This window comes from Pinus tabuliformis, chromosome 4_2 (assembly GCF_031772625.1).
Source record: "Pinus tabuliformis cultivar Carrire ecotype Pingquan chromosome 4_2, CPIR1, whole genome shotgun sequence".
Lineage (NCBI taxonomy): Eukaryota > Viridiplantae > Streptophyta > Pinopsida > Pinales > Pinaceae > Pinus > Pinus tabuliformis.
Window position 1 is genome coordinate 560,463,610 of NC_142304.1, and position 10,748 is coordinate 560,474,357.

Here is a 10,748-nt window from a genome sequence, read left to right on the forward strand (position 1 = left end):
ATGTTTTTGTTGGACTACACATTTTTCCATAAAAAAATATTCATGGTTGTGTAAGAGCAAAATTTTAACTAATAAAACATAGTTGGGGACCAACTTGGTTTTTTTTCTAGATTCAAGATCACATGGCTACTTGTTTTGCATAGTAGTGAATTTATTTTAGTTATATGTGTTAATTATATATGTAATGTGAATCATAATTAACTATTGTCAATTGCGATTAGGTGTAATAACCACCTAAATAAGGAGTAGCCTTTAAGGTGTAATAACCTTCTAAATAATGTTTGGTTGGAATTTGACAATTTTTTGTTGACTCAATCATAATCAATAGAGACATATGAAATTAAAATTATATTACTAAATTTCTAAAACAACACATTCTTATATATTAATTTTTTTCACATTTAGAATTAATCTAAAATTATTTTACTTATTTATTAATAAAACGATAGACTATTAATATCATGTCATAATCTTTGTAATGGACTCTATTAATATCACAACTTAATCATTCTAATGGACTACATTAATATCTACATGATTATGATTATGTGGTATATGAAGGTTAAATTAATAAATATTAGGAAATTTAGATAATAAAAAATGCAGTATGTTTTAAGTTTGTGATATATTTCAACATAATTTTATTATTTATAATTTCTTTTAATTATTTGAATTTCTTAATAATATTAAGAAAATGTGTTTCTAAAACAATTAATTCTACATGTCTCCATTGTTTTAAAAAAATAACAATATATAACTTGATCTTAATCTTAAAATAGAATTATTATTTTTATTTTATGTATTTATAAATACTTTTAATGGGTTGTCTAAAGCCTATATGTTTAGGAATTGTTTGTTGGAATTTGACAATTTTTTTGTTGACTCAATCCTAATTTTTATTGTTTACCCAAATTTAGTTGTAATTCCAAACAATCTTTGCCAAATTATAAACAATATAAAATCTAACAACACATGAATTTAAGCATATATTAATTAAGGTATTTAAAGTTTAAAAAAAAAAGCTGAAAAGATTTTTTTATTTAATTAATCTATTCTTATATATATTTTTATTATACAATGTTTTTTTTTGTAATTATAATTAGGAGACACTGAAAAAAAAGGTTACACTAAGAGATTTAATATAACTTTTTATAATATAATTTATAAAATCCATATCTTATTTTGCTAACATATTATAATATGTATGTAATATAATGACAAGAGTTTTTTCATTATTATCTTATATAATTATATAATTCTATTTCTTTGAAAAAATTAAAAGAAATGTTTAAACAATTCTCAATAACATATTAAATACATTTAATTTTTTAAATTAATACATTCCAACTAAACACATATAGATTATCCAAATTCCTATAATATTAATAACAACCAATTACATTTAAAACCCATATGTTAATGGTTGTGTAAGAGTGAAATTTTAACTAATAAAAAATAGTTGGGGAACAACTTGGTTTTTTTTTTCTAGATTCAAGATCACATGGCTACTTGTTTTGTATAGTAGTGAATTTATTTTAGTTACATGTTTTAATTATATATGTAATTATGTATGTAATGTGAATCATAATTAACTATTGTCAATTGTGATTAGGTGTAATAACCACCTAAATAATGTTAGGTTGGAATTTGACAAATTTTTGTTGACTCAATCATAATGAATCAAGAAATGTCAAATTAAAATTATATTTCTAAATTTATAAAACAACACATTCTTATATATTAATTTTTTTCATATTTAGAATTAATCTAAAATCATTTTACTTATTTATTAATAAAATAATATATTGTTAATATCATTGAATAATTGTTGTAATGGACTCCATTAACATCACAACTTGATCATTCTACCGAACTACATTAATATCTACATAATTATGATTATGTAGTATGTTTTAAATAATAAAAATGTAGTATGTTTTAAGTTATTGAGATTTTTCAACATAATTTTATATATTTATAAAAAAAAAAATTATTTGAATTTCTTAATATTTATTAAGATAGTATTTATTATTTAATAATTTAATTTAATCATATAGTAATCATAATAGTTATAATTTTTATCTCCTTATCCATTAAGAAAATGTGTTTCTAAAACAATTAATTCTATACATCTCCATTGTTTTAAAAGAATAATGATATATAAGTTGATCTTTATGTTAAAACTCAATTATTATATTTATTATATGTATTTATAGATATTTTTAATGGGTTTTTGGTTGGAATTTGACAATTTTTTGTTGACTCAATCTTAATTTATATTGTTTACTCAAATTTACTTGTAATTCTAAACAATCTTTGCCAAATTATAAACAATAGAAAATCAACAACACATGAATATAATTACATTAAATTTAATTAGAGAATAATGATCTAACAATCACATAGGTATTAAATGAATTTTAGTTGGAGAGGTATTTAATGCCAATTCAGACCTAAGGTATCAAAGTTTTGTCACTTAATGTTTACAAGTAACATTAATTTATTAAAAGATTGTTGAGAAATTAGTTTGTCTTTTAATATCTCCCAACTCAAATGACCATTAGTGATAATGTAGTGAAAGTGAGAAACATCTTTAATGCTAACATCTTCTATAAAACTTGTGCATTGTAACTTAATTATTCCAATTCACCAGATATTTTTTATCTATTTGATTAAATTGTACCAATTAACCACTAAAATGTTTCAATACATAAAAGTCATCTTCATTTTCTTCATATTTCAATATCCATATATAATTAACTCAACAAAATCTTGTTTTTAACATTAAACTCATAACCATAATTTTTAAAATACTACATAATTACTGTTCACTATTATTTGTTGTAAATATAAACCAATAAAATTTTCATATATATTATTAATTAATTATTCATAAAAACATATAGATCTGTTCTTTAAACATTATAATCATCCAAATAATTTAACATTCACACATCTCACAATTCAGAAAAGGAAATACAAAGAAGAGAAACAAATGATAAGTAGCCATCTTTGCGCTTGGGTCAATGATGCAGCTAGTGACGTAAAACCGAGGAGCGTCAATTGCTGGTTGAAAACTATTTCCAGCCCCCTCGTTCGGTTGGGCTACGCCTTGGCCTTCGAGAATTTTTGGAGGGCTCGGCTTTGGCTCGAGCTTCCAAATAATTCAAATTCCCAAACTGGGAGCAAACTATAAATACAGGAGACTAAGTGGGATTACTGGTTAAGTTATAATATTGTCCTATATGGATTTTGTTGGCCTATGTTAAATTCCGGAAGATATTTCTTAATGGATGTGGATGAATTATTCTTGTTACTAGAATACCAATACTACAAGAGAACTTGCATCGCTGGATTATTACCATTTGGTTGGTTTTCCTTCAAAGCCATAGAATTAAGCCATTTACTTTATAATTCTAGTATAGGTTATCTATTCATTTTTTCGGCGGAAAACATTTTAATTGTGGTAAGGTATGCACTTAATATCAACTCTATGTACAGATGCAGTGGCACTCCTCATGGGTTTGGAACTCAAAAATTGTTTGATTTCAAATAATTTTTTCATTTGAGGTTTAACCAAAAAAACAATTATAAGTATTTGATAATTTGAATATGATTATTCATTAGGGTTTGATTTGAATATGATTATTCATTAATTTGAATATGATTATTCATTAGGGTTTGATTTGAATATGATTATTCATTAGGGTTTGAGATTATTCATTAATTTTTTCTCCATAAAATTAATCTAAAAGAAAACTAAGGTTATTCCCCATATCCCTCTATCACCATCTACTTATACCATTTATTTTTGTAGCTCATGATAAAGGAATTTTAATTCTTGCAGCTACTATTGCCATTTTCAACCTAAAGGGTTCCTCCAATGCATGTTGAAGGAAACCCTAAAAACACTAGGTAGAGAAGAGGAAGGCTACCAAAGATTTTGCACTTTTCTTAGCAGATAGAAGACTAGAGAAGCCCCTTCAAATCTTTGGAGTAATCATTACAGCAAATAGTTCTAGTGATCATTTAGCAATTCCAACAACCCAAGAGCTAAGAAATAAATGCATGCATCCACTCAGCCTTTGATCATAATAGATGGAATGGTAATGAATAATAAGTACAATAAATATTTAATAAACACTCAAGATGTACTCGCATTTCCTCAAAGTTACAATTGGATACAATTGGAGATGGAGTGGGAGAGTTATTCTATTATTCCTCCACCTTACAATTAGAGATGGAGTGGTGGAGTTATTGTTAAGAGTATGAATGGTGAAATTGATGGACACTGTTTTTTGGAGTTATTATTTCCATTGCGGATTGCTGTAACAATTGCTGGAATGATGAAATTGACGGACACCTTTTCTTTTTTTATGGAAGAGTGAAATTGGCTATTTTTTGGAATTATAAAGACAATTGTTTTTTGGAGTTATTATTAACATCACTAAGCAGTGAAATTGATGTACAATTCAATGAAACTACCACAAATGTTATTTAGAATGAGAAGTCACCAATGGTTTGAAACTGATGATCATTTTATTGAGAGATAATTAAATCCAAATCATTTTAGAATGGTTGAAAAATCTTTCATCACTATCACTATCATTATCACTATCCATCTTATCACTCAAAATTTTTAAATAATTAGTAAAATACACACTATCCCTTTTATGGCTGAAAATTTTTAAACAATTAAAAATATACACACTATTAACTTTTACCTTTGTTTTCTTTTAAACTTACCCTAAATTAAAAAAAAAAGAAAAAGTTTATCAAGAATGTACCATTCCTGGGAGCTGTGATGTATATTCATACAGTAAGGAACAACAAAAATATTATACCATTGGAAAAACAAAACTAAAATCACCCAAAAAAAATCCCACCTACTTTTCAATTTCAGACAATTCATCATGGTTCTCAGGTTCTCAACTCCAAACAATTTGTTAAGGTTCTCGGGTTCTCATTTCTCGAAAATTCGTTAAGGTTCTAAAGCAAATCAACTGGAGTATCAGACAAAACAATTATCATACACGTGAATAAAGTGAAGTGAATTACATGAGTGTTTAATCTGCGAGCGACCAAATCACCGTACGGTGTTTGGTAGAGTCGTTTGAAAAAAGAATGGAAAAAAAATCATGGACTGGGGATGAACGTAGGGTAATTGGATTAAAACTCATCCAAGCCTGTCACTGAGTTATATAGTGTAAGCCATCGGTGCATATCAGGCCGCCTGGAATTTTTTTCGCGAAGCCATCGTATCGTGAAGGAAGGGGAGGGCATACGTGCGACTGTGGACTGGTTCGACTGTGTAGAGGTCGAACCAGGAGTTGCATCGATCAGGAAGAAACACAACTGTAAACAGTCACAACGTTTAATCCAATCCCATGTTTCAGTGTATGGAATTCACAACATTTCAAGCTACAAAGGTCCGTTCGATTTAAAGCATTATAATTATAATTAAATTATAGAGTAACCAAAGTCGTTGTTTCATTTTTCAAAGTAAACACTCCAACCGTAGGTTTGTATATAAAATCAAATCTTCAGAGAATAGTTTATCGTGCTTTTACACATCAATTTAAAAGTTTATGGTGCTTTTTGCACATCAATTTAAAAGTGACACAAAAGGTAAGGAAAGTTATAACTAGATTTAAAATAATTAAGATTTTTAATTTATTTTTTATATTCTTAATTTTTAATAAATTATATTTGTTTTAGTAGATATGAATTTGTTCTCACCATGAACCACACTAGTTGGTTCGAAAAGCTTCCACAAATAGTATTCTTTGTGATTTTCGCCTAAAAATCTCTCCTAAATTATTTAGGTTCACATAAACTGACTCAAAGTTGATTTTCTTTTTACAAATAATCAATTTAAAAATATATTTTGATTCTCCAAGTAAAATGTCAATTTAAAATAAAATATAAAAAAAGAGACTATTTCATATAAACAATTTTTTGAAAATAAATATTAAAATTATTTTAGTTAAGGTTTATTTAAATTTTATTTTAATCAACTATATATATATATATAGAAGTAGAATAAAAGAAAATAAAGTGATATATATTAAGTAGAAGTAAGTAAAGAAAAAATGAATTATTTAATCTAAGCATATAAAGGAGTTTTGAATTATAAAATGGAAAATTCAAAAATGACAGATCTATCAAGCTTTTCGAATAGCACATTGTAGACTAATTACATTAAAGGGGAATATCTAAAGAAAATCAATTAATTAGCAAACTAATTATTAATTCCAGAATCAAATAGAGAAGGAAAGGAAAATATTTATCATTATTTATCAATATATTAGTTCATCTATAAACTCAAAAATCAATTTAAAGAAATTAATTTGTCCTTCCTTTAAATCAAATTTTATAACAACTTAAAAACTTCATAATCATTAAATTATTATATATGGACATCTCATTATATATCAATATCTACATATTCACAATATTTCATCATTAGTTTATCTCAATATCTAATTATATTTTATATTATATTTGAAGTAACTTTATAATTACATAATTTATATGCTCCAAATCATTTTATTATAAAGTAAACTATGGGAAAATAGTGAAATTTACCTATGTGTAAATATATGCAATTTTATGAAATCTTTTGATATGGATAAAGAAAGAATGCTTTCAAGATAGGTACAAAAATATACAATAAGGTAGCTTGTAATAGTTGGTACAATGAAAAATATAAACCAACAAAAAAGAAATTATTAAATGTCAATTGAAATGAGGAGATTCATAAAATGAGTGAATGCCAAAAAACTTATGAACAGTGGAAATAATCCTTCTTAAAAAAAATACAAATTAATTGGCATTATAAATTTTCATCCTAAAAGAATGTGAATATAGTTACATTCACAAAGTTTATTTCTAGGGAGAAAATTAAAGATTAAATGATAAAATATGCTTTCTAGCTTAATAAGAAAGAGATTAAAGAAAATTTCCCCTTTCTAACTAAATTTATAATAAGTTATTTTACAAGGAAATTTAAAGAAGTGTTAAGCATGTTGTTAAGAGGAAACACCCTTTATCTTCCTAAGCTAGTTTTTAACTTACCAACACATATTATTTAGAATTGGACACAGGTTAACAATGGTTTGAAATGGATGATCATCTTATTTGGAAATACATGTTTCCACTTCTATACCAAGTGTATGTCAAAGGTGTGTGTTACATTTTGTAGTCTTCCCATTATGGTTAATCATACGTGTCAATTAACAAATGGCATGGTAATTTTTTAATGGAGCTTTGTAAGAAATTAATTTAAACAAGGTTTAATCATGCGATTTAGATATGCAGGGAAGTTAGTGGTGTGAATTTAATCCATTGATATTGTGGCAACAACGAGAATATATTGGCATCCTTAAATTCAAACCATTCAATCAATTTTTTTGACTAGTAAATGTTGGAAATAATACTGAGAGGGGGGGTGAATCAGTATTATTAAGCCAAATATTTCCTTTTCAAATTCTAGATGATATACGGTACTTCAGTTAAAACAACCCGCTTATATACGCAACTACCGATAAAGAAACCAGCGTATATAAATCAGACTTATAATTTGAATTATCTTTTAGATTTCAGTTATTAATCTATGATTCAGATGCACATAAACAGTACCAAAAACAGTGAAGCAGAGCAGAAGACAGTCACACACAAGAACACAAGATATAAGGAGGAAACCCAATGTGGGTGAAAACCCCCTACTGCAATTCGTCTCTATCTTCTTTTTAATTAGAAACTTCTCTTTACAATGTCTTGTACTGGAGCAAACTTTACCAGTACACAGGCTGCAACCTGCAGAGAGCTACAACTCTCTCTCGTTTTCCAGCTTTCCTGGAAGGGAGCTCTCAACCCCCTTAGATCTTGTACTAGCTTGAGATACTAGTATGCACGCTCCTACTTGCAGAAGGCTGCAACCTTCTCTTTGATTTCAGGGACCTCGTTTCATTAATTTTCAGACTGGATCCACAAGTAACATCAATCAAACATCAAGAATTTTTGCATAACCCAAACTCCTTTTCACCAATCAAAAGCTGAAACAACTAAGCACTTCTCTGATTACTGAACCCAGAACACAGTAACTGTAATCAAACACCAATTCTGAACCCAGAACACTGCAGCAATAAAATAGAAGCAGCTAGAACATAAATCAAGACATATACGCTACGTCACTGTTCATCAACCTGCGAGTATACGCTTCTGTACCACACCCAACCTGCGTATACGTGTCTTTCATTCACAGAAAACACGTATATACGCACCTTCAATTCACTGAACCTGCGTACAGATCTATAAAGGATAATTTATTCTTTTAAGCATTCAGACATTAGTTAGCCTGGATTTATAGATCAGGAGTGCGCCGCATATAACAGATCAAAATCATATAGAAATACCAATGTTCAAGCCTTGAGATTTAGATCCGTTAATAGTCCTTATCCTTCTTGCGCTCAGGTTACACCTTCATTCAGATCTAGATCTACACCATAACCCAATCACCTGTATTCCAGATCTATCACAATATCAGATATTCAATAATTTAGATGATGCATTGCCAAATGATCTCCTTCCTCTTTTATAGTTTTAGGCCTTCCTCAATACCACGGTCCAAAACCATAATAAACCAATACCATCAACTCAATACTAGGGATCAACACGTCTGTCGAGATACCATGGTCCAAAACCATAGGTTCAAATTCCAAGGACTAACTGCCATGGACCAAAGGTAAGATTTCCAACATATACGCGCTTTTCTTTGCATGAAAGTGCGTGTATACGCATATGCACTTTTATAAAGTCCAACCTGCGTGTATACGCGACTTGATGTTAATGAACCTGCGTATATGAATTTTCTCTTCATTCTTGTAGTCTGAACTGAGATCTGTCATCAGAGAGAATTACCATCAAGGACAACACCTGTACCATAGTGTCACACTTGTGCCATAATGCCAACAATCTCCCCCTTTGGACTTGATGGCAACTCCAAGATCCTCAAAGTCATTCTCCCCCTTTGTCATCAAGGGAAAAGGGCTGTGCTCCCCCTGAGTTCATGCTGATATCTCTGCTCTGCTGAACATGCTCCTCTTGACTGTAGGCAAGATCTGCAAAAAGATGTTCTTCAAGAAGAACCATGACTTAAACATCATAAAGGACCTTCCTATCACCAAAAGACTCAATACATACAACCATCACCCAACCAAGTGGGGATCATCCATCCAACCAAGTGGAGATACAACAGAAATTCACATATGACAATCAATTGCATCAATCATCCGAGGCATAGTGGGGAAACCAAAATAGGCCATTACATGACCTTGATAAAAAAATATACATGACATAGAGATGAAATATCAAGACTAAGCAAAACACCAATGACAATTATCATCTGACAATCACTGTCGATATCAGCAATTAAGTTCTCCTTCTGATCCCTTTCTGCAGCTGATCCACCTGAACCAAAACAACTTGAGTACTAGAACCAAGAACTTCTAAGGTAATGCCAACAATGCATTATTAGAAGATTAATTGCTCCCCCTGAACCTGTGCCTGATGATCTCTGACAGACCCATATCAGATGCTCTTCAACCAGAGTCTGCCCTTGCTGATTTTCTTCAGAACTCCATATACGCGACTGCACCTGCACAAATCAGCGTATGTACGCGGATTACCCTCATCCAACTCGCGTACATAAACTTTTCTTTGCACAGACAAGCTTCAACAGCAGGATGAAGCATCAACAACTCCCAGCTTCTGTCTAAGATATTCAAAAGTTTCCCTCGGTAGTGGTTTGGTGAGTATATCAGCAACTTGTTCCTTAGAAGGAACATACTCCAATTTGACCTTTTGTTCCAACACTTGTTCCCGAAGAAAGTGATACTTGATCGGTATGTGCTTGGTTTTTGAATGCATGACTGGGTTCTTTGAAATGCTTATTGCACTTGTATTATCACATAAGATAGAGATAGGTGGAGTATAAGTGATTTGAAAATCCTGCAAGGTTTGCATCATCCAAAGGAGTTTTGTGCAACAAGATGCAGCAGCCACATATTGTAGATAAAGCAATCGAACTCTGTTTCTTGCTGAACCAAGATACTAATCTGGAACCCATAAAGAATGCACCACCACTTGTGCTCTTCCTGTCATCCACGCTTCCGGCCCAATCTGCATCTGTGTAAGCATGAAGTGTGATATCTGTATCTCTAGGATACCATAAGCCATATTTTTGAGTTCCTTGAAGGTACTTGAAGATTCTCTTCACTGCCTGAAGATGAGTTTCTTTTGGATTTGCCTGAAACCTTCCAACTTTTCCCACTGCATGCATAATATCTGGTCGGGTACCTGTCAAATAAAGAAAACTCCCAATCATGGATCTATAGGTTGGTTGATGTACTGCTGCTGATTCATCATTTGCACTAAGGCTGCATCCTGTAACAATGGGGGTACATACTGGTTTCGAATCTTCCATGCCATACTTCTTCAAGATCTGCTTGAGGTACTTGGTTTGAGACAAGAAAATACCGCCTTCATTTTGTTGGATTTGCAATCCAAGAAAATATGTCAATTCTCCAAATAATGACATTTCGAATTATTTCTGCATCACCAAGGCAAAGCTTTGACTCATGGCTTCTTCATTGCTCCCAAAGATAATATCATCTACATACACAACAAGTATTAGCAATTTGTTATTTTCAATTTTTATATATATATTGCTATCTGCTGATCCTTTT

The 10,748-nt window shown here is 30.0% G+C and overlaps 1 non-coding gene across 1 annotated transcript; it reads left to right on the plus strand.

Annotated features, from left to right (window-relative positions):
- Positions 1 to 3,008: 3,008 nt before the first annotated feature.
- Positions 3,009 to 3,155, plus strand: LOC149170495 (U4 spliceosomal RNA). The gene has a single exon (XR_016259948.1). It is a non-coding gene; the product is annotated as a U4 spliceosomal RNA (small nuclear RNA).
- The last annotated feature ends 7,593 nt before the right edge of the window (positions 3,156 to 10,748 follow it).